This window comes from Somniosus microcephalus, chromosome 5, assembly GCF_052327205.1.
Source record: "Somniosus microcephalus isolate GS21.2 chromosome 5, FLI_Smic_1.0, whole genome shotgun sequence".
NCBI classification, from domain to species: Eukaryota; Metazoa; Chordata; class Chondrichthyes; order Squaliformes; family Somniosidae; genus Somniosus; species Somniosus microcephalus.
The window spans coordinates 102065919-102090586 of NC_140991.1; the positions used below are offsets into that span (position 1 = coordinate 102065919).

The window sequence follows — 24668 nt, forward strand, 5'->3', positions numbered from 1 at the left end:
TGGCTACATTAAAATTGTACAAATGGGAATTTAGTACAAACCCATCAAACAGCACACAAAAAATAGTAATTAAATCCCTAGAAAGTTCCAGTATCAGTTGCATCAGTGACCATCTTAAGTCTTCATTAAATCTTCAAATCAAAGGAGAAATACAAGTAAATATCTTAAGAACATCAATAAATGGACCCGCAATTTCCTTAGGGCCTGGGGCAGAGTTCTGATGTTAAAGGGATGGGACCAGCGCTGCAGATAATCAGGCAGGATTTATAAATACCGAGTCTCCACTTCGAAGACATCACTGTGGGAATTCCTGCAGTGGACGGGTAAAAGTGGAAGTCCCATCTCTCAAACTGATGGCCTTATGTCAGCAAGGAGATGGGGGCCAGCAGGTTGGCCCAACTAAAGTCATTGATCCCAGACGGGACAGATACCTTTTGTCCAGAGGCGGAATGTTTCCTGGCGAAGCTAAACACTTTTCTTTGGCCTGTGGGTACCTCAGATGGAATGGCTGTGGGATCTTGACGACGCCAGTGAAGGACCCTTACAAGTGTTGGCAGCCTACCATTGAAATGACACTGTGCTTGTAATTTTGGATGGGGAGTACATTTTGGTGCTTGAGTGGATGGGGTGGGATGGGGGGGGGGCAGTTCCATTCCACTGCACTTGCACCACCAGTTTTCAAGCTTTTAGTACAGAATTGTTTTTGTTTTAATTTAAAAGTAAAACCTGAAGGCAAATTAGACTTTAGTTTCTCATTTACAACAAATTGTAAATCTAGGCTGGAGTTTGCTTTTCTGTATGCTGAGTGCACTTGCTAATCTCCATTGGCAGTTGCACAGGGATTAAGACAATGACTGAAAGAGGGAAAAGATTACTGAGAGATGACAGCTACTTATTCAGGTTTACAGAGCAGAACAAATTGAGGAAATTAAATGATACCGAAATTGAGTTTGAAGAACCAGACCCCACAAGCAGCTAAGGATCATGGAACACAGTAAACAATATTGCACATGCAATGGCCTCATAACTAAATGCTGACTAATACAAATACATGGCTTTTATGTTTGAAAAATGACAAATGTTTAATTAAAGCACCAGCATTTTACAGGGTGGGACATAAGAGTATGGCTTATTTCAAAATACATATAAAACTGCTAAGCCTTCACTGATCACAGTAGCATTTCCGTAGCTAAATTAGAAGTATAAGGAAGTATTTTTTTTGTTTTAATCAAGATTGCTAACACTTTAGAAACATATGCTAAGGTTCTGTTAATTTTTCCAACTCTGCTTTGTACATTTGAAATTCCAGGGTCTGAGCTCTGTCTCCAGAAGTGTGGCAGAGCGGGACTCCTGTGCACCATCAGCCAAAGCGCAGGGGAGGCGGCATTTCCATAGTCAAGCCAGGCGGCCTGCACCTGTACAGGTGCATCTGAGGTGCTCACCCCATTGTGCCAGTCACAATGATGGGGACTCTGGAAGGGCCAAAGATAACTGGCAAATTCTTTTGTAGAAGTGCCATCATTTTAAAGGTAATCGATCCCCTCTGATATCAATTACCTTAGTGTCACAGCAGTCTTGGGACCTTCTTAAGGCCCAGTACAGAACCTGTGTCAGGCCTCGGGGAATGCCCCCAGACATATCCCAAAGTTTCTGTCGTATGGAAAAGGAGCGAGCAGGCTTCCAGCCAGAATTTGGTACAAAGCAAAAGATGGGATGAAGATCTAGCAGATCCGGCTCTTCCCAGGATGACAGCACTTTTTCTGCCCTCTCCAACCCAAGAATTTTGACCCTGTAGTTTTAATATGAAAGATCAGAGGTATTTATTTCAAAAGCTGATATAATTACTGTAGAGAAGTCCAAAGAGTTAAATATATCGAAACTATATGTTCACAGTATGAGGGTTGGCAGTTAAGCTAGAACAGGACACATACAGCAGTCAAAAGAAGGAAGCCATCAAAGAGCAGATAAGATGCAGCTGAAGTGATAGAAGCAATTGCTTTTGGTTATGTGTGGGCAGAGATAGTTTGAAGGGATGAATAAATAGGAGAAAATCATGCAGAAAGTCATGTATTTAGTGCTTAAAAGGGGCTTTTACATTACTGCAGATCCAGGTCCACATCTTGGAAGAGCAACCTAAGTGCAACACTCTCCTGTATTTACTCAGCGATTCTGGCCTCATGTAAACTGGCTCCAGCAGGCAGAGTGTACTGACACTGTGACCTTTTCAGCACTGCTCCTGCATGGATGGGAACTTCTGACACTGAGCCAGTCCCATGCAATAGCAGGCTTGCATCAGGGAGTTACTTTGTGTCACGACATAAGCACACTAGTGTACTGTACTGAGCGAGCGCTGTATAAAGGCCAATGGAGGGTGGGGGGGGAGGTTGTAGGTCTAGCAGCAGATGAGAAGACCCGGCAAAATGTAGGCCATCAGCTGAATGGAGGCTGATCAGGGCTAGAAATTTGGTGCATTTACGCCTCTCGTTAGCGCCGCCGTCTTTTGGCCTGGGCGCGGTGCCGTTAGCGGCTCCCGCTAAATTCAACGGGAGTTTAGTGGCGGCGGTAAGCCGGTAGTGCCCCACTCCGCAGGCGATGACGATGTCATGACCGTGCACTGCGCCCGATTTTCGCCCCACCTGCAAAATTGGCTGGCCCGCGCCCCCAGAATCTGCGCTGGGTGATGACAGCAACCGATTCAGGGGGCGGGAACGAAGCAGCAGGAGGCTCGCGGGACGCTAAGAAAAGGGGAGGTAGTGGGCAGGGAAAAAAATCAGCCAATTTACTTGTCCCGTTGCGCCTTTGAACACAGGGTCCATGGCGCGATCTGGCAGCCCGGCACTCCTCTTGTGTGCCAGGCTGCTGGCACAGCCCCTTGCTCTCCGGTGGTCCAGGTAGGGCCCTGCAGAGTTGTGGGCTTGAGCCTTCGATGCGGCAGCGCTACATGGCCCAGTGCGTAGCGCTGCAGAACGCACCACCCCGATATTGGGGGTTAGCGCTCTAAGGAGGAAGTGGAGCACTTCAATTAGCGCTCCACCTCCCTCTTGGGTTGCTAAAACTGAATTTAGTGATTGCCTGCGCTATTTTTCGCTGGGCACTAAATTTAGCACCCAGGCGATAGTAACGACCCAAAATGGTCATTGGCGTATTTCTTCCCCTGAAACTTTCAGATTTGCTAGTGCTGTCTACTGCACAAAACCTGCATGTCAGGAGATGACAAAACAACAATAATGTAGAAGTGCCTTAAGAGTCTTGTTTTGCAGCACTAGGTGTGGATTAAAGCTAACACCCAAATCTGCTAAACATACATGTGGGGAGCTATCAGTTGGCTGCTGGTTTGCAAGCAGACATATCAACTGATCCATAAAGTATTGTGGTCATAGTGAATACTGTGAACCCTCCTCCTCTACCACCAACAGTACCTGAGTAATGATATATGAGCTGAAGTAGCTAAAAGTGAGGCAGAAAAACAAGACAGAACAAGCAAGAAAGTGGGGCTGCTGGGGATGAGTGCGCCAGGTATGTGGCTGATTGGATTAAAAGGATCAGAGTTCACATTTTTCAGAAAGGAAACGTAAGACTGTAGAGATTTGTGTGCGCAATCATTTAGTGGAACTTGAATATCATTTATCAGCGTTTTGATAAATTAGATAATATATAGAAGTGCACTTATCTGTATGATATGAACTGTATATATAATATATTAGGAAAACAATATAATAAAATACCAAAGCAAAATACTGCAGATGCTGAAAATCTGAAATAAAAATGAAAATGTTGGAAATACTCAGCAGGTCCGGCAGCATCAGTGACGAGAGAAACAAAGTTAACTTTTAACTTTCAGGTCGATGACCTATCATCAGAATGGGAAAAAGTTGGAGGTAATAGGTTTTAAGCAAGTACAGAGGCAGGGAAAGTGGGGAGGGGAGTGTAACATCCGTGTGTAATTGAGACACGGACTGCAGAAGTTGGTTAAAACAGGTGTTTACTGAATGGAGACAAAACTGGAACTACTATACAAAGTTACTACACAGGCTTATATACAGGGGTGGTCACTACTGGTACTGCAGTATACAGGGGCTGCAGAATATAGTTCCTTCTTCGAGGTACATACACGACAATTCCTCTCCTTTTAGCTAAACAGTACATAACATTCGATTAATAATTAAATAACATATTTACAATTACAGTTGCTATATACATTAGCTGAAGTTAATCAATTATAAATTCAGTCTTTGAGGAAGCTTCCTGATTCTGTCCGGATAACGCCTCTTTGGGGTATCAGGTTCTTCTGGCAAAGTTGATTCGGGATCAACGTCATTGTTTGGTTCGTCTGCTTCCAATATCACCGATTCTGAGGTAGATGCAATTGGTACTTTGGTTTCATCACCAGGTGTATAGGGTCGTGGTGTAGATTTGACATTTTCCAGTGACTCTAGAATCTGATCAGCATGGCGTCTTACAATGCTCTCTCCAACGTCCACGGTATACATTAGAGGTCCTTGCCGTGTGCAGATCGTTCCTGGCTGCCATTTCTCTGTGCGGTAGTCCCGGGCCAAAACTGGTTGACCTATCTTGAAACTCCTGGTTGGCCTTTCATTCATATTCTGAAACTGCCTGTTCTCCACATCTCTTCTGATGTTTGGCTTAACCAAATCCAAGCGGCATCTTAGTCTTCGATTGAAGAACATCATGGCTGGAGTTTGGTTGGTAACCGCATGTGTCGCATTCCGGTAGGCAAACAAGAAGTTATCCACCTTGTGTTGTAGGGGTATGTCTTCATTACACATTGCCTTGATAGCCTTCTTGAATGTTTGAACGAACCTCTCAGCCAATCCATTGGTGGCTGGATGATATGGGGCGGATGTGTAATGCTTAACACCATTGTTCTTTAAGAACCTGCGGAACTCTTCAGACACAAACTGTGGTCCATTGTCAGAGCAAATCTGTTCAGGCAGCCCATTTCTGGCGAATATGGTTCGTAAGACTGTGATAGTTTTTTCTGTGGTGGTTGAGGACATTTTTATTACCTCTGGCCACTTTGAATGTGCATCCACCGCAATTAAAAACATTGAGTCCATAAATGGACCAGCAAAATCAATGTGTACCCTTTGCCATGGAGATGAGGGCCACTCCCATGGATGTAGAGGGGCTTGTGGTGGGCGTTTTGGACCTTCTGGCATCCTGTACAGCTCTTGGTCATCTCTTCCATTTCTCTATCGATTCCCGGCCACCACACAAACGCTCTGGCTAAGTTCTTCATTTTTACCCCTCCCAGATGACCCTCATGAAGCTCATTGAGCACTCTCTCCTTCAATTTGGGTGGAATTACTACTCTGGATCCACACATCAAGGTTCCTCGGCACACTGACAGCTGTTCTCTTCTCGGCGAGAATGCTGGCAACAGTGGTTCGCCATGTGCTGGCCATTCCTTCACCGTTAAATCATAGACCCTGGAGAGTGTCGGGTCATTTCGTGTTTCCTTTTCTATGTTTGCATTCGTCACAGGTAGACATTTGACTATGGTTGAGTGGAATATCGCCACAGGATCCACTGCAGGTGCTTCTTCCACCGTCGGCGACGGTAGGCGCGACAATCCATCAGCATTCCCATGCTGTTTAGTTCCTTTGTACTCGATGTCATATTGGTGTGCCCCTAGGAAAAGGGACCACCTCTGTAGCCGTTGTGCTGTCATTATCGGGACGCCCTTCTTAGGGTTGAAAATGGAGACGAGAGGTTGATGATCAGTTAGTAGAGTAAATTTCTGTCCGTGCAGGTAGTGATTGAACTTCTTCACCCCCCACACCAGGCTGAGGGCCTCTCTGTCAATCTGGGCGTAGTTACGCTTGGCTGCAGTTAACGAGCGTGACGCAAAAGCTATCGGCCTCTCTGAACCATCAAGGGATTTGTGACAGTACTGCTCCAACGCCGTAGGGAGACGCATCACACGCCAGTCTTATCGGTAGTGATGGGTTGTAGTGAGCCAATACTTCTCTTGAAGTGATCAGGCCTTTACACTTCTGAAAGGCCCACTTACATTCATCGCTCCATTTCCATGCTACTCCAGTTTGTAGCAGGGCATTCAGTGGGTGCAGAATTGTGGACAAATTCGGCAAAAACTTATGGTAGTAATTAACCAATCCGAGGAATGACCTCAGTTGCGACACATTTTCAGGCGCTGGAGCCTTAACTACTGCTTCAATTTTGTCAGGGGACTTATGTAACCCCTTTTCATCAATCACGTGGCCACAATACGATATTTGTTTCTTAAAAAACTCGCACTTGGGGCGATTGGCTCGTAGCCCATGTTCTCTTAGTCTAGTGTGCACCTGCTCTAGGTTGGCAAGGTGTTCACTGTCATTTTCACCTGTCACTAGGATGTCGTCCAAGTAACACTGAGTCCCCGGAATCCCTTGCAGGACTTGTTCCATCGCTCTTTGCCATATAGCCGGAGCTGATGCAACTCCGAATGCCAGTCGATTATACTGGTAAAGACCTTTGTGAGTGTTTATCGTGAGATATTTCCTAGAGGATTCTTCAACCTCCATCTGCAAATATGCTTGCGCTAGGTCAATTTTTGTAAAACATTTCCCTCCAGATAGTGAGGCGAAAATATCTTCTATCCTCGGAAGAGGATACTGTACTGTGTGAAGGACTGGGTTCACAGTCACCTTGAAGTCCCCACAGATGCGAACCTTCCTTGGCTCCTCAGACTTATTGTTTAACGTTTTCTTCATGACAGGAACGATGGGTGTCGCCCACTCGCTCCAGTCTACCTTAGTTAACACGCCTGCATTCTCCAGATTCTCCAGCTCTGCCTCGACGGCTGGGCGAATTGCATACGGTACCGGTCTTGCTTTGAAAAACTTGGGAATTGCATTCTCTTCTATTTTTATCGAGGCGGTTACGCCTTTAAGAGTTCCCAGTTCTTGTTGAAATACCTCTTTAGCGTTAGCCAAGATTTTTGACAATCGTCCAGGTGTGACGTCGTCATCCTTTTTACCAGCCACAGTCAGTGCCTGAATGGAGTGCCAGTCTAAACTTATCTTTCTGATCCATTCACGTCCCAATAACGGTGGTCCACCAACTTGCAGTATGTACAGATACAATTTCTGTATTTCCTTGCCGTTGTATTCGACAGGCACCCTTATTTTCCCTCTGGGGTATACTTTCTGCCCCGTATATGTCTTCAAGACAATGGATGTGTCTTTCAAGGGTATGTGTGAGAATAGCCGCTCGTAGTCTCGTCGATTCATGACGGTCAGGGCTGATCCTGTATCCAATTCCATTTTGACTTGGGACCCTGCTATCATGAGGGTGACCCAAATGGTTCGGTGATCCTCATTTGTGATTACGTTGTGTAGTTTGAGACAGCTTAGTCTCTTGTTCCCGGATTCACTATCGCTCTTCTGGTCTTCGGAACTACTGTCCGTCATCTTTTGTACTTTCCTGTACTTTTTCTTAGTAGTCTTTTTGTTGTCGTTAGTCTTCTTCCTGGACCTGCAAACTCAGTCTTCTTCCCGGACCTGCAAACTCGTGCAATGTGTCCCATCTTTCCGCATTGCCTGCATGTTTTGTCCTTGGACCAGCAGTCCTTCTGGTCATGGGTTGTTCTGCTGCAGCGATAACATTTTTCAAATCCCCGTGTCATTTCATGGGTGCCGTATTCCTGTGGCTTTTTCTGTATTTCCACAGCTCCCCTTTCTGCTGCTCCGTATGATACTGCCACGCTGAAAGCCTTATCTAGCATCAGCTCTTTCTCTGAGAGTAACCTCTTCTGGGTTCCTTCAATCAAGAGTCCACAGACAAATTTGTCCCGTAGGGTATCTGAATGTCCTGCTCCGAACTGGCAGTGCTCTGATAGCTTGCGTAGTTCCGTAAGGTAATCAGCATTACTCTCATCTTTATGCTGATTTCTCTTGTGGAATTTAAATCTTTCTGCTATCAGCAGTGGTGTAGGATTTAGGTGTTCCTGTAGGATATCAACAATTTCATTAAAACTCTTCTCCATCGGTTTGACTGGAGTGATCAGGTTCCGCAATAGGCCGTACGTTCTTGCGCCCATTAAGTTTAGTAGTACCGATGCCTTTTTCTCATCGGCTACTTCATTTGCCTTGCAATATACTTCGACTCTTTCCACATACGTGGCCCAGTCTTCTATTGCATTATGAAGGCAGTGATATTGCCAGTCTTCGGCATCTTGAAGATCTAAGATGGCGCCTCCCGTGCTTTGCCTTCTTCCCCGATTGAACAAAATGGCGCCTCCCGCGCTTTGCCGCCTTCCCCGCTGGATTAAGATGGCGCCTCCCGCGCTTTCTGCCTTTTTCGCTGCTGCCAGCGCTGTTGCTGGCATTTTTATGCCTTGATGGCGACGCCCTATGGTCTTCGCGCACTTCCCCCGCGCTGCTGCCAACGCCGCTCTCCGCGGCCCCCGTGGCAAACTGCAGCTCCTCGCGGCTTTCTGCACTTCTAATTTCTTTTATTTTAATTACTGTTCCCGTCGTCAGAGCAGACCCTATGGGACACTTTCCTCCCTCTTCTCGGGTCTGTACGCTGCCCGGCTTCACACCACCGGCCGCGCCCTGTGTGCTCCACCCTCTCTCTCTCTCTCCTCTTCCCAACAACGCTGCTCAGCCCCGTTGAAAAGCCACCCGATCGAGCTCTAGCCCGCCGCAGCCCAGGAAGGATCAGTGTACTACCTGCCACCAGCCCGATTAGCTGGAACACCATAAACTGGATAACCAAGCCCCGCTCTCGACAGCCTCTCCTGCAAATCTTCGAATTCGATGAATCAGAGGGCGGTTGCCCACGGTCGACGCCCGTTTCTTCTGTTTGTTTTTTAAAAATCTTTTTGGATTTCTTCCTTCTGGCCTCGACCTCTAACAACTTCACTTCAGGGATGGATCCCCGTGAGGTGGTGCAGAACTGTAGGTAAGTTCGAATCTGTTCGTCGCCAGTGTAACATCCATGTGTAATTGAGACACGGACTGCAGAAGTTGGTTATAACAGGTGTTTACTGAATGGAGACAAAACTGGAACTACTATACAAAGTTACTACACAGGCTTATATACAGGGGTGGTCACTACTGGTACTGCAGTATACAGGGGCTGCAGAATATAGTTCCTTCTTCAAGGTACATACACTACAGGGAGGAAAGGACAAAAGGGAATGTCTGTGATAGGGTGGAAGGCATGAGAGATTAAATGACAAAACGGATGATCATGCAAGGCAAAAGGGGATGGTAATGGGACAAGAAAAGAAACAAAAGTTGACTCTAGAGGAGGTGTAAATGGGAACAGCAGAATCATCAACAGCTGCTGTCTGGAAAAAATGAGGCAGGGGTTATGATCTGAAATTGTTGAACTCGATGTTGAGTCCGGAAGGCTATAAAGTGCCTAATCAAACGATGAGGTGTTGTTCCTCAAGCTTACGTTGAGCTTCATTGGAACAGTGTAAGAGGCCGAGGACAGAGAGGTCAGAGTGGGAGTGAAGCAGAGAATTAGGGGTAGATTTTGCCGAACCTGTCGGGAAGAAGGCGGGACTTCCCCTTTCAGGTTTCTGACCCGCCTATTTCGACGTCCGGCCAATCCGCGTGATTTTCCCTTGATTGACCTTGTTGAGCCCGCCCAGCGGGCTCAGCAGGCCAATTAAGGGCCACCCGGCAACAGGTGACGTCACAGACTGAAATTTCATCTGTCAAGAGTTCTTGACAGATGAAATATCAATGTCTCACAGCTGTTTGAAGCTGTGAAACACTGACACTCTGAGTTCTAAGCTGAGTCATTCTGCACAGACTCAGTTAGAATTCTCACCGGCACTCAAAGCTAAAGGCTGTCACTTTTGACAGATCGCAGCCGTTCAGCTTTCAGTTCCGGCTGAGTGATGCGCTCCCGACAGCTACAGGAAGAAAGGCTGTTAAGCTAAGTACAGGTAAGTAACAGGCAGTTAATTGGCACGAATCCCTTCCCGCCTGGTTTCGGCGGGTCCCAGTGCGGGGCGGGTACCCGCCACCCCTGAAACTTACGTTGGGCGGGGTTTTGGGCGGGATGGTGTTGGGACCCCCAAATTTGGGATTTTCCCCCCTCACACGCCTGACGGCTCCCCGAAGATCTAGCCCTTAAAGTGACAGGCGGCCAGAAGCCTGGGGTCACGCTTGTGGACTAAACGGAGGTGTTCCACAAAGCGATCACCCAATCTGCATTTGGTCTCCCTAATGTAGAGGAGACCGAATTGTGAGCAGTGAATACAGTATACTAAATTGCAAGAAGTACAAGTAAATTGCTGTTTAACCTGGAAGGAGTGTTTGGGGCCCTGGGCGGTGGTAAGGAAGGAGGTAAAAGGGCAGGTGTTGCATCTCTTGCGCTTGCACAGGAAGGTGCCAGGCAAAAGGGAGGGGGTGTTGGGGATGATTGAAGAGTGGACCAGGGTGTCACGGAGGCAACAGTCCCTTCGGAATGCTGAAAGGAGGTGGGGAGGGGAAGATGTGTTTGGTGGTGGGATCACGCTGGAGATGGCGGAAATGGCAGAGGATGATCCGTTGAATGTGGAGGCTGGTGAGGCGGAAGCTGAGGACAAGGGGAACCCTATCGTGGTTCTGGGAGGAAGGTGAGAGCAGAAGTGCGGGAAATGGAACAGACACGGTCAAGGGCCCTATCAACCACAGTGGAGGGGAATCCTCAGTTGAGGAAAAAGGAAGACCTATCGGAAGTATTGGTATGGAGGGTGGCATCACCAGAACAGATGCGATGGAGAAACTGGGAGAATGGAATAGAGTCCTTGCAGGAAGCAGGGTGAGAGGAAGTGTCGTCCAGGTAGCTGTGGGAGTCAGTGGGCTTATAGTGGATACTGGTCGATAGCCTATCCCCAGAAATGGAGATAGAGAAGTCAAGGAAAGGAAGGGAAGAGTCAGAGATGTTCCATGTGAAGGCAGGGGAAAGGTGGAACTTGGAAACAAAGTTTATGAAATTTTCCAGTTTGGCGCGACAGCAGGAAATGGCAGCAATATCTTCATTAATGTACCGGTAAAAGAGGTGAGGGAGGGGACCAGAGCAGGACTGGAATAAAGAATGTTCCACATATTCCACGAAAAGGCAGGCATAGCTAGGGCCCATGTGGGTTTCCATAGCAACACCTTTTATTTGAAGGAAGTGAGTGGAGTCAAAGGAGAAGTTGTTCAATGTGAAAACAAGTTCAGCCAGGCGGAGGAGGGTGGTGGTGGATGGAGACTGGTTGGGCCTCTGTTCAAGGAAGAAGCAGAGCGCCCTCAGGCCGTCCTGGTGAGGGATGGAGGTGTAGAGGGATTGATCATCCATGGTGAAAAGGAGATGCTTAGGGCCAGGAAACTGGAAACTGGTAAAGTGGCAGAGGGCATTGGAAGAGTCGCGGTTGTAAGTTGGAAGAGGCTGGACAAGGGGAGAAAAAATAGAGTCAAGATAGGAGAAAATCAGTTCCGTGGGGCAAGAACAGTCTGAAATGATGGGTCTACCAGGGCAGCCCTGTTTGTGGATCTTGGGAAGGAGAGAGAAGCAGGCTATGCAGGGTTGAGGGACTATGAGGGTGGAGGTCGTGAAGGGAAGATCTCCAGAGGAGATGAGATCATTGAGAGTCTGGGAAACGATGGCTTGATGTTTAGTGGTGGGGTCATGGTCCAGGGGAAGATAGGAGAAGGTGTTAGAGAGTTGGCGTTCAGCCTCTGCACAGTCGAGGTCGGTTCATCAAACAACAACAGCACCACTCTTGTCAGCAACTTTAATGACAACTTTAGGGTTGGACCTGAGAGAATGGAGTGCTGCAAGTTCAGAGGGAGGTAGGTTGGAGTGAGTGAGGGGAGCAGAGAAATTGAGATGGCCAATGTCACGCCAGCAGTTCCCAATGAAAAGATCTAGTGGGAACTTTTAATTTTTAAAAATGGATGCATTTGGGTCGGGTGGGAAGTTAAAGTGTTAAAAATCTGAATCCCGACCAGAACCCACCTCCAACCCGCCCACTTCCAGTTTTAATGGAGGCGGGACAGGGGGGCGGGCAGCCAACCCGCTCCCAGGAGGCGGGTTGTCTATTTAAATATTATAATGAGCCTCTGCTTTAACCTCCATTTTGTATTTAACTTTAGCTGGGCAGGTTTTGCAGGCCTTGTGAAACCTGTCAGCTAATGCAAGATGAGGAGTGCTGGATCCAGGAGGTAAGTGCCTTTACACGTAACTCCTGGATCCAGCGTCCCTGCCTAAACCACCCCCGTGATCAGAGACCCCCCCCAACCCCCCCAGGCCTACAATCCCCCCACGAGGCCTCCCCTGCCCCCATGCTCCTCCGGCCCCTGATCTTCAACGACTCTCCCACCTCCGCTCCTCCGGCCCCTGAGCTTCACCCAACCCCCTTCCCCATGCTGGTCCTGGCCCCGATCTTCTTTAAAATTAGCTTCTACATCTGATTCACTGCCTAGAAATGCTACAGACCCATTTATATGGGTATGATGTAAGGAACATTCCTTTAGATTGTAAAATTGCACGTGTCACTCTGCTATTTAAGAATGGTGAGAGCAGGAAACCAGGGAATTATAGACCAGTTGGTCTAACATCTGTTGTCAGGAAATTACTAGAGTCTATAATTAAGGATAGGGCGACTGAACACCTTGAAAATTTTCAGTTGATCAGAGAGAGCCAGCATGGATGTGTAAAAGGTAGATCATGCCCGACGAACCTAATTGAATTTTTTGAAGAGGTGACTAAAGTAGTGGACAGGGGAATGTCTATGGATGTTATTTATATGGACTTCCAGAAGGCATTTGATAAAGCCCCTCATAGGAGACTGTTAACTAAGGTAGAAGCCCACGGAATTGAGTGCAAATTATTGACCTGGTTAGGAAATTGGCTGAGCGGCAGGAGACAGAGAGTAGGGATAATGGGTAGATACTCTAATTGGCAGGATGTGACTAGTGGTGTCCCACAGGGATCTGTGCTGGGGCCTCAACTATTCACAATATTATCAACTTAGATGATGGCATAGAAAGCCACATATCCAAATTTACCGATGACACAAAGATAGGTGGCATTGTAGGCAGTGTAGATGAAAGCATAAAAGTACAAAGATATATTGATAGATTAAGTGAATGGGCAAATCTGTGGCAAATGGATTTCAATGTAGGCAAATGTGAGGTCATCCACTTTGGACCTAAAAAGGATAGAACGGGATACTTTCTAAATGGTGAAAAGCTAAAAACAGTGGATGACCAAAGAGACTTGGAGGTCCAGGTACATAGATCATTAAAATGTCATGAATGTGTACAGAAAATAATCAAAAAGGCTAATGAAATGCTGGCCTTTATATCTAGAGAACTAGAGTACAAGGGGGCAGAAGTTATGCTGCAGCTATACAAAGCCCTGGTTAGACCACACCGGGAGTACTGTGAGCAGTTCTGGGCGCCACACCTTAGGAAGGATATGCAGCGTAGGTTTACCAGAATGATACCTGGACTCCAGGAGTTACATTACGAGGAGAAATTACACAAACTAGGGTTGTATTCCCTGGAATTTAGAAGGTTAAGGGGTGAATTGATTGAAGTTTTCAAGATATTAAAGGGAACAGAAAGGTAAATAGAGCAAAACTATTTCCACTGGTTGGGGAGTCTAGGATTAGGGGACATAGTCTAAAAATTAGAATCAGACCTTTCAGTAGTGAAATTAGGACACACTTCTACACATAAAGAGTGGTAGAAGTTTTGGGCTCTGTTTTGCAAAGATGCTAGATCAATTGTTAATTTTAAATATGAGATGATAGATTTTTATTAATCAAATATATCAAAGGATATGGGGCAAAGGCATATGGAGTTAGGTCGCAGATCAGCCATGATCTCATTGAATGGTGGAACAGGCCCGAGGGGCTCAATGGCCTACTTCTATTCCTATGTTCCTATGTCCAATAGAAATTAGGTGGTTGTGACAGAAAACGGTACATGTGACGTCACCATGTCATTATCATTTCAGTTAAATATGTTGCCCATTTTAAGCAGGGTGCTTCTGTCATCTGTCAGAAATGATAGCTGAAAATTGGATGGCCATAAAATTGAACAGGGATAATTGGCAGTATTACCAGAAAAATCCAGACGCTAGGGTTAAATATGGGATAAATTACCAAGCCTTTGGAGAAACATGAGCTAATTAGGGGTGTCAGCATAGATTTCTAAAAAACAGATTGTGCTTGACCAACATTATAGAATTGTTTGAAGAAATAACAAAGGATAGATAAAGGAAGTACAATATGTGTGCTTTATATGGATTTTCAAAAAGCATTTTATAAAATACTATATAAGAATTTATAGCAAACATAATGGCAAATGGCATTACTGGAAATGTGGCCATGTGGATAGAAATGGAAAGCTAAACATTGAGGTAAAAGCAAGCTTCATGGAATGGAAAGATGTGGTAAGCATTGCTCCACGGGTGCCTATATTGAGGCTGCTTCTATTTACTATATACTATATATACATAAATGTTCTGGACTTAATAATTGAGGATACAATATCAAAATTTGCTGATGACATCGAACTGAGGTGGATGGAAAATTGTGACAGAGGTTGCAAAAGACTGCTTGGGGACATAGATAGGCAGGGCAGGCAGTTGAGGCTCAATGGAGAATTTGAACATTTGAAATGAGCTCGTGGAACAGAGAGTCCTTGGTGTGCAGATAAACAGGCCATTGAAGGTGGCAGTAAATCATGCCAGAAAAAAGACAAGTGGAATCTTTTGTTTCGTATCTGGAGGCATAGGATATAAAAGAAGGTAATGATGAACTTGGAGTATTGTGTAGAATTTTGAAAATCCCATTACAGTAATGAAAAATGTGCAGCATAGATTCACTAGGTTGTTACCAGGAATGTGAAGAGACCTGATAAGCTAGGGTATTGTTTGCTGCTGCTGAGCAGGTTAATTCTAGAAGATGACATCTTGACATTGGCAGAAACTTAGCTCTTGACCAATAACTCCTTCCTTCCTACAGAAGCTTCTCCAACTAGCTATATTTTTCACCACAAGCCCTGCCAACACCAGTGTGACGATGCAAGTTCCTCATCACCATATCTCACCTTGGCCTCTCACCCGACTACTCTGGAATAGTCTTCTCTTTTGAGCACCTCACTTTCTTCCATTCTCTATGCAGCTCTTAAAATGCTTATTTTCCATAAACCCTACGTTGACTTACCGACCAAGATGTGTTCCCGTTTCTCTTCCCCAAATCAAGCAATTCTCAGTGATTGAAAAAAATCCTGGTATACGGCATCGCTGGCAAGACCAGCATTTATTGCCCATCCCTAGTTGCCCATGAGAAGGTGGTGGTGAGCCGTCGCCTTGAACTGCTCCAATCCATGTGGTGAAGGTACTCCTACAGTGCTGTTCATTAGGGGGTTCAGGTTTTTGACCCAGTGACGATGAAGGAAGAGCGATATATGTCCAAGTTGGAATGGTGTGTGACTTTGAGGGCAAATTAGAGGTGATGGTGTTCTCCTGCACCTGCTGCCCTTGTCCTTCAAGGCGGTAGAGGTCATTAGGTCCTGTATAACGCGGCCCTCGACCGTGTCCGTTCTATCTCCCGCACTTCTGCCCTCACCCCTGCCCCTCCCTCCCGGAACCACGATAGGGTTCCGCTTGTCCTCACCTTTCACCCCACCAGCCTCCACATTCAATGGATCATCCTCCGCCATTTCTGCTACCTCCAAAGTGATCCCACCACCAAATGCATCCTCCCCCCCCTCCCCTTTTAGCATTCCGTAGGGACAGCTCCCTCCGAGACACCCTAGTCCACTCCTCTATCACCCCCAACAGCCCTTCCCCTTCGCCTGGCACCTTCCTGTGCAAGCGCAGGAGATGTAACACCTGCCCCTATATCTCCCCCCTTCCCACTGTCCAGGGCCCCAAACACCCCTTCCAGGTGAAACAGCGATTTACTTGTACTTCTCGCAATCTAGTATACTGTATTCGCTGCTCACGATGCGGTCTCCTCTACATTGGGGAGACCAAACGCAGACTGGGTGACCGCTTTGCGGAACACCTCCGTTCAGTCCGTAAGGGTGACCCCGAGCTTCCGGTCGCCTGTCATTTTAATTCACCGCTCCATTTCCACTCAGACCTCACCGTCCTTGGTCTCTTGCATTGTTCCACGGAAGCTCAACGTAAACTCGAGGAACAGCACCTCATCTTCCGATTAGGCACTTTGCAGCCTTCCGGACTCAATATCGAGTTCAACAATTTCAGATCATAACCTCGGCCCCTATTACATATTTACTTCTATTTTTTTCCACCCCTTTGTTTTGGGTCTTCCCTTCGCACCCCCCCCTTTCCTTTTTTTTCTCTCCCACATGGCAGCTGTTTCTCATCCTGCCAGTACACTTCACACCTAATCTCAGCCGTCTTTTGTCTCCACTGTCCTATTACCATCTCGTCTGGTTTTGAATACCTTTTAATGTCTCTTCACTTCTTTTGTTCTAACGCAGCCCTGCCTTCGATCTATTTTATTTCCTTTCCAGTTTTGAAAAAGGGTTTCGACCTGATGTGCCAAATAACTGCCCGAATCCGAAGTTAAAGCTTAAGACTGAAGCCTTTTATTAAATAAGAATCATGGCAGAGTTAACAGAGTCCATCATCGACCGAGCCCTTGGTAGAACATACCAGAAGAGGGGCGGGGCCAGGGAGGAGCATTAGTGGTTCCCCCTAGTGGAACATTCCAGACATTACAAGTGCAAGTACAAATATCAGAACACAGTTATTTCATCACATTCACCCCCTGCTATAGATTCAGTCTGTCAGGTGGTCTGATAATCCTCTGGGAACGACGTAACTCTTGCTGAGGCTCCTCCCGGAGTACTAACTCCGGTTCATTCGAATTCCCAGAATCATCAGTATTTTCCACACTGAGGGTTTGTGTCTCTGAAGGTCCAATACCACGATTGAAAACTCTACTCTCAGAGTCAAACTCTTTTCGAGCTCCAGCAGGTGCAAGATCTTTAATAGAGACCGTATCCTCTCGCCCATCCGAATATTGAATATACGCATACTGGGGATTAGAATGGAGGAGTTGTACTTCCTCCACCAGTGGATCAGTCTTGTGGCCTCTCACATGTCTGCGCAACAACACAGGGCCCGTGGTCGTCAACCATGTGGGTAACGATACTCCATTAGTAGCTTTTCTTGGAAAACTAAACATCCTTTCATGAGGGGTGGCATTCGTCGCTGTACACAAAAGAGACCTTATGGAATGCAGCACGTCTGGCAGGACATCCTGCCAGCGAGAGGTCGGCAGGCCTCGTGACTTCAGAGACAGTACGATAGCCTTCCACACTGTCGCATTTTCTTTCTCGACCTGCCCATTACCACGAGGGTTATAGCTGGTAGTTCTACTCGTTGCAATCCCCTTCGATAGCAAAAACTGTTGTAATTCTTCGCTCATAAAGGAAGAACCCCTATCACTATGTATATAGTTAGGCATGCCGAACAAGGAAAACAGTTGGCAGAGGCATTTAATTACAACAGCACTAGTCACATCCGGACAGGGGATAACAAAAGGGAACCGAGAGTACTCGTCTATAATATTAAGAAAATAGACATTACGGTCGCTCGATGGAAGGGGACCTTTAAAATCAAGACTCAAACGCTCAAATGGTTGAGTTGCTTTAATAAGATGAGCTGGCTCGGACGGCTTATAGAAGCGGGGTTTGCATTCAGCACAAACATGACAGGTTCTGGTCATTGTCCGGACCTCCTCAATAGAGTAGGGTAGATTGTGGGACTTAATGAAGTGGTTCATTCTGGTAACCCCAGGGTGGCAGAGTGCGTCGTGGAGACTTTGAAGCTTATCTGTACCTAGACTAGCACATACTCCTCGTGACAAAGCATCCGATGGCTCATTAAATACTCCAGGCCTGTACTGAATATCATAGTCATATGTTGACAGTTCTATTCGCCATCTTAAAATCTTATCATTTTTGATCTTGCCTCTCTGCTTAGTGTTGAACATAAAGGCCACAGATCGCTGGTCAGTAATGAGCGTAAAACGTTGGCCAGCGAGATAATGTCTCCAATACCTGACTGCTTCAATAATTGCCTGTGCCTCCTTTTCCACTGAAGAATGTCGAACTTCTGGTCCTTGCAATGTACGAGAGAAGAAGGCTACTGGTCTACCAGCTTGGTTAAGAGTTGCTGCCAACGCAAAATCAGATGCATCACTTTCCACTTGAAAAGGGATCTTCTCATCCACGGCACATACCACTGCCTTCTCAATGTCCCGTTTGATATTAAGGAAAGCCTCCTGAGCTTCCACCGATAGCGGAAAAGACGTCGACTTAATAAGAGGTCGGACTTTATCTGAGTAGCTAGCCACCCACTGGGCATAGTACGAGAAGAATCCCAGACACCTTCTTAAGGCTTTTACAGTGTGAGGTAAAGGTAATTCCTTAAGTGGGCGCAATCTTTCAGGGTCTGGCCCGATTACCCCATTCTCCACAACGCAACCAAGAATACACAAACGTGTAGTATTGAAGGTACACTTGTTTTCGTTGTAGGTCAGGTTTAACCTCTTTGCAGTCTCTCGGAACTTCGCGAGATTTTGATCATGCTCCCGTTGGTCACGCCCACAGATGGTAACATTGTCCAGGTACGGGAATGTTGCTTCCAACGTGTATTCATCCACCATACGATCCATCTCCCGTTGGAAGACGGATACCCCATTCGTCACTCCAAAGGGCACCCGAAGGAATTGGAACAGGCGCCCATTAGCTTCGAAGGCCGTATAAGGTCGGTCTTCTATTTTGATGGGGAGTTGATGGTAGGCAGACTTTAAATCAATGGTGGAGAACACGCGGTACTGAGCTATCTGGTTCACCATCTCAGAAATACGAGGCAAAGGATAGGCGTCTAATTGGGTATACAAGTTTATAGTCTGGCTATAATCGACCACAAGTCTTTTCTTTTCATTAGTTTTAACCACCACCACCTGGGCACGCCACGGGCTACCACTGTGTTCGATGATTCCCTCCCGTTGAAGCCTTTCCACTTCCTCTTTTATAAATGTTTTATCTTCTGAACTATACCGTCGACTCTTAGTCGCTATAGGTCTACAATTAGGAGCAAGGTTCGCAAACAAAGAAGGCGGGCTTACGTTTAAAGTAGAAAGGCCGCAGACTGTGAGCGGAGGCTGGGATCCACCATACTTAAGGGTAACGCTCTCATGCTGACACTGGAAGTCCAAGCCTAATATTAAGTTCACACACAACTGAGGTAATATGAGGAGTTTAAAATCCTTATACTCCATATCCTTAACGGTCAATGTGACTTTACAATATCCAGTTACCTCTGAAGTAAGGGATTGGACACCATCGCAATTTCACTTCGAGTAGGATACACCTTCAGTGAACAGGAGTTAACAAGGTTGGGGTGTATAAAACTTTCAGTACTGCCACAGTCTATCAAACACCCAGTAGGACGACCATTAATCTTAATGTCCATCATAGATTTTGACAAGGAACACGGTATGGTCTGGTCAACCGTAGCCGAGGCTAGAGTAAAACGATAGGCGGCAGCAGAGATGACATCGGGTACAGGATTACCCTTACACACTTTACTAAAATGTCCCCGTTTCTTACATTTAAAACAGGTAGCCTCTCTGGCTGGGCAACTTTGCCTGGGGTGTTTAGATTGGCCACAAAAATAACACTTAGACCCATGGGGCACAGCCGCAACAATAGGATTAAGTGGGGGCTCCATTGGTGTTATGGATGCCTCCATACTCGGAACACACGAGGCTGAGAGAGATGCATGGGCTGATGCATACACTTCTGAATTCTTCTGGGCTACATCTAACGATCGAGCAGCAGCGACAACCGTTTTTAAAACTAACGAGTCATTCTCGAGGGGTCTCTGTCTAATATAATTAGATCGGAGGCCAGATATGAAAGAATCGCGGATGGCTTCTTCCTGATACACTATGGCAGAGACAGCCTTGTAGTTGCAACCCTTAGCCAAAGCCTTAAGGTCCTGCAGGAAATCGTCCAGAGATTCCTTGGGTAATTGCCTGCGAGTAGACAGGAGATACCTGGCATATACTTCGTTAACCGACTTAAGGTACTGGGCTTTAAGAGCTGCGAGGGCCTCTTCATATGTAGTAATATCTTCAATTATAGAGTAAGTTTGATGACTTACCAAGTTGGTTAGAAGACCCAACTTGTTAACTGTCGGATCGGTCGATGATGCGATGAAGTGTTCAAAACATCGGAGCCAATGCGTAAATTTCTTCGACGCATCTGCCGAATGGGGATCGATATCCAGACGCTCTGGTTTCAAAAATCGATCCATCTTCCAAAAGTAGTTATTTAATAAAATTGATGTGCCAAATAACTGCCCGAATCCGAAGTTAAAGCTTAAGACTGAAGCCTTTTATTAAATAAGAATCATGGCAGAGTTAACAGAGTCCATCATCGACCGAGCCCTTGGTAGAACACACCAGAAGAGGGGCGGGGCCAGGGAGGAGCATTAGTGGTTCCCCCTAGTGGAACATTCTGTGTGGAGTTTGCACATTCTCCCCGTGTTTGCGTGGGTTTCCTCCGGGTGCTCCGGTTTCCTCCCACAGTCCAAAGATGTGCGGGTTAGGTTGATTGGCTATGATAAATTGACCTTAGTGTTAGGGGGATTAAATACGTGGGGTTACGGGGATAGGGTGGGATATGTGTTGGTGTAGGGGTTACGGGGATCGGGTGGGATATGTGTCGGTGCAGGCTCGATGGGCCGAAATGGCCTCTATCTGCACTGTGGGGTTTCTGTGAACTAGGTCTGTGAATTCCAGACATTACAAGTGCAAGTACAAATATCAGAACACAGTTACTTCATCACACGACCCGAAACGTCAACTCTAATTTCTCTCCACGGATGTTCCCTGGCCTGCTGAGTTTTTCCATCATTTTCTGTTGTTATTCTGTATAAATAGAAGTTGTTAGTCTTGTCGGGTGGTGACCTGATAAGAGGTCATTAGGAAAAGTTACAAGAAGGTAAATATTAATAGATTGTTTCCATTGTTTGGCAAGCCAGTTAGGAGCGGGCATAAATTTAAGATAATCACAAAATGAATTAAAGGGAAGGATCAAAAAAAATCCTTTTCCAGAGGATGATTAGGATGTAGAATTCTCTGACACAAATCATTGCTAAAACAGTCCATAAATTCTTTCAAAAGGAAAATTGATAGTTGCTTGAAAAAGAGGACTATTAAAAGTTATGGGGAGTGGGGTTGGACTTGGATAGATCATGTAGAGAGGTGCCAATTCTCTCTTTCAAATTAATTGAATTTTTTAAATTTTATTTGACATTTCTTGTCCCACTATTGAAGAGATAGAATCATAGAATACTCCAGCCTATCTCTTCAGGATTAGGGAGGATGGACCCTGGATTGCAGTACGCCATCCTATCGGATCCACGAACATAATATTGAGTCCAAGACCAGTCGATGGATTTCCTGCGCAACCTGCCAAACAGGATTACAATATTGTGTCACTGAACAGACACAGGCATGGTAGAACATAGTTGCCAGTGGTGACAATAAGCCCAAGCTTTGATCATTCTCACTCTTAGAATCATAGAATCATCCAGCACAGAAGGAGGCCATTCGGCCCATTGTGCCTTTGCCGGCTCTTTGAAAGAGCTATCCAATTAGTCCCGCGCCCTTGCTCTTTCCCCGTAGCCCTGCAAATTTTAAGTTTATATCCACTTCCCATTTGAAAGTTACTATTAAATCCGTTTCCACCAGCCTTTCAGGCAGTGCATTCAGATCATAACAGCTCACTGAGTAAAAATATTTCTCCTTATCTCCTGCCTAGCTTTTTTTACCAATTCTCTTAAACCTGTGTCCTCTGGTTACCAACCTTCCTGCTAGTGGAAACAGTTTCTCCAGATCTACTCTATCATAACCCCTCTTCTACCAGCTTTTCTGGTGGCATTTGCCGATTGTTTGCTACAGTGTGAATGGGATCTGCACCTGGAATTTTGGCAGGGGTATTCCCAATATTCGGCCTTAACAGCCGTTTCCACCGTTTCTGCAGGGTTTCCACCGATACTCCTCTGAAGTTACGGCAGATAATGGGAAGAACTCTTCAGGACTTCTACCCCCATTTCTAAGCTGAGCTAAATACTGGTATCCAAACAGAGATGGCAAGCTTTATAATGCAGCAATGGTTAGGTAGCTTCATGCAAATATTTCTTAAGTTATTGACTTGATCTTCTCAGTGCTGAACCTAAGACATCACTTCTCCACTGATAGATCTGTTCTGTCTATATCGTCGTGTAGTGATTCAGTTGTTGCTTAATTATCAAATGGTGGGTGGAAGGGTAACCACTCAGCAGTGGGTGCTGTCATTACCAAAGACAGCAACATTACTTTTCCCTTTCCCAGTTTATGTCTTGCTGTCCTGACAGGTGTTGCATTACAGGTCTGACTCATTTCTTTGGCTTGTGCCTCATTCCTGTGGTTTGTGTCTCAATCTTGTGTCTTATGTCTCACTCTCCTGGCATGTGGCTCTCTGTCCTGGCAACTGCTTCTGTTTTTCTCTCCCTGTTGTTGCTTATTTTATTGATGTGAGCCTCACTGTCCTGGCTTCAGTCCCATTCTCCTGAGTAATAGGAAGGAGTATTGATTGCAGCAACAAGGATCAAAAGAAAGCTTTTTCTATCTAGCTACAGAGTTAGGAACATAGGAACAGGAGTAGGCCTTGCATGCCAACAATGTTGGCTACAATTTTGTTGGTCACAGCATCTCTAACCATTTGGTTCCAATTCCTCAGCCTTTCCATATCCCTTAATTATCCCACCAAATTCTCTTCTTGTTTTAAACATTTCAGTCGGATTACTCCTTTACCTCCTTATCTACAGGGAATAGAACCCAAATCTACACAGATGGTTGCCTAATTGTGCACACTAGGTGCTTGCCCAGAAAAAATGGTTGCTTCTGAACTTCTGTTCTTTGCGTTTAAGAATTAGAATTCCTAAAGGTGTGATTGACAATTGAGATAGCTTTGGAAGTGTGAATGTGTTTGGTTTCTTTGTTTATGCATGATCTTTTTGCATTACTGTCTGCTGCTGTTACCTATGCCTTTCAGAAACATAAGACGCATTCTGAAAGAGACGTTTTCCCATAGCACTGCTGCTGATATAACAGCTGCTTCCTCACCAGTGACCACAGTGCTTAGCACGGACATTCCACTTGGACTGCCAATGACCATTATGGATTTGGAGGAGAAAGAGGAATTTAGACAAAGAAAAAAAAGGCAGACGCGCATGCACCTCAGGAGTCTGGAACCCACTGAAACTCAGCCCAGGGCTCATATATTCAGACCCAAGCACACCTACTTGGACGTGTCCAAGAGAACTGTCTCTGTCAACTATAGTTCACAAGGAAGGGTGTCACCAAGTTATGCCATCTATTGGAGTCTAATCTACAGACGCAATCTCAGATGGACAGTTCTGCCGTTGCTGTGAATGTCACCAGAGCCACTGGTTGCTTTCAAATCATCGCTGGTGACATTTGCCACATTGGTCAGGATTGGTCTGCTGATTCGTAAAGCAGCTGTGAGAAGGTTTTTTTCCCCTGTGGGAACATTCTTGTTAATAAATAGAAAGAAAGAAAGAGCTTGCCTTTATATAGCACCTTTCATGACCTCAGGAGATCCCAAAGCGCTTTACAGCCAATGATGCCCTTTTGAAGTGCAGTCACTGTGTTAGGGCTGGATTTTCCCTGCAGAGTCGGGATGGCGGCGGGAGATCTGGTTTCCAGGTTCCGGTCCCGCTCCCATCTGCAGCTGTTCTCTCAAAAAAAATTCCGTAGATTGGCCTTGTTAAGCCCACCCTGCGGGGTTCCTGGCCAATTAACAGGAAGCGGATCAGATGACGTCATTTGATGACGCGTCATCAGCCGGTTTCCTTAAAGGGACCATGGCCACATTGATTTTGACAGTTGTGCTGTCAGTGCTCTGCAGCATTGAGGTGCTGCAAACACTGACAAGCACTGCACAAAGGTGCACGGCTGCACCCAGGCTCATGCATGACTCAAGCACCCAGGGAGATTCTCTTCCCTTCCCATGGGTGGAGGAGACCTTTCCCAGGAGATCAATGCAATCTGGTTGCACATTGCACAGGAGGGCACAAGCAGGGATGTTATCAGGAGGACCTGGCTGCAGTGGCACCAACCTTTCAATGATCTCAGTAGATCACGAAACGTTACTGCAATGCCACACTCAAACACACCCTGCTATGCCACTCATCACATCCCCATCAGTCTGCCTTCCCTACCCTACTCCTGCACATCCTTACTCACACCAACTTACCTTGCACATCCACCCATCCCTTTCTATCTACATTATCACTTCCCCATCTCACTAGCCACCACTCACACTCACCCTCATCCTACTGCAAGCATACTAACTAACAACACACAAGGGTAGGCAGTTGAGAGGTTTAGCCAATGCTCATGTGAAGTTTCTGGTAATGTGTTGTCATACAATGAAATCTATATTTTCAACACTTCACCTTATTGGACAGATCTGTGCGCACCTTGAGAAATGTCTTACTGAGTTCCAGTGAATGTTGAGACATAACTTACGCCCCCTCCCAACCCCGCTATAGTGATGAGTGTGCATGGAATGGCTTGGATA

The 24668-nt window shown here is 46.1% G+C and overlaps 1 protein-coding gene across 1 annotated transcript in view; it reads left to right on the forward strand.

Annotated features, from left to right (window-relative positions):
* Nucleotides 1-24668, forward strand: part of hecw1b (HECT, C2 and WW domain containing E3 ubiquitin protein ligase 1b) — a 773289-nt gene that overhangs the window by 731636 nt on the left and 16985 nt on the right. The window lies entirely within an intron of this gene.